Source organism: Tupaia chinensis, unplaced genomic scaffold (genome assembly GCF_000334495.1).
Source record: "Tupaia chinensis unplaced genomic scaffold, TupChi_1.0 Scaffold000538_1, whole genome shotgun sequence".
NCBI classification, from domain to species: domain Eukaryota; kingdom Metazoa; phylum Chordata; class Mammalia; order Scandentia; family Tupaiidae; genus Tupaia; species Tupaia belangeri.
The window spans coordinates 50,265-50,673 of NW_006160051.1; the positions used below are offsets into that span (position 1 = coordinate 50,265).

The window sequence follows — 409 nt, forward strand, 5'->3', positions numbered from 1 at the left end:
GGAAGGGGGAGAGAGTGTCAGGCACCACCAGTAAGGTCTTCATGCCTTGATGCGTGTCCCAGTCTCAGCCAACCTCAGGGTCATTGGACCACAGCACATCGTGAGCTGTGGAACAGTGCTGATATTTACTATTTTAAAAACCTTGCTACTGTGGGCACCCGCAGATGGCATAGCAATTAGGCCGATAGCTGCTTGGCCATCCCCCCCAGGGGGTGTATTTCTCACTTTTCACCTCACTGTGTTTGTCTCTGTCTCCCCTGCTAGTGCACGTGCCCTAAGGCAAACACCGCTAAAAAAAAAAAAACAATCTTGCCACTATTTTTCATTAATAACTTTTTTTAAGAATCATTTTATTTATTTACTTATTTTAATTTGACCAGATTGAGCCAGAGCGAGCAAGGGGGAGAGT

The 409-nt window shown here is 45.7% G+C and overlaps 1 long non-coding RNA gene across 1 annotated transcript in view; it reads left to right on the forward strand.

The window, feature by feature from the left end:
* Nucleotides 1-409, forward strand: part of LOC114009449 (uncharacterized) — a 14,008-nt gene that overhangs the window by 509 nt on the left and 13,090 nt on the right. The gene's annotated exons all lie outside the window — the stretch shown is intronic.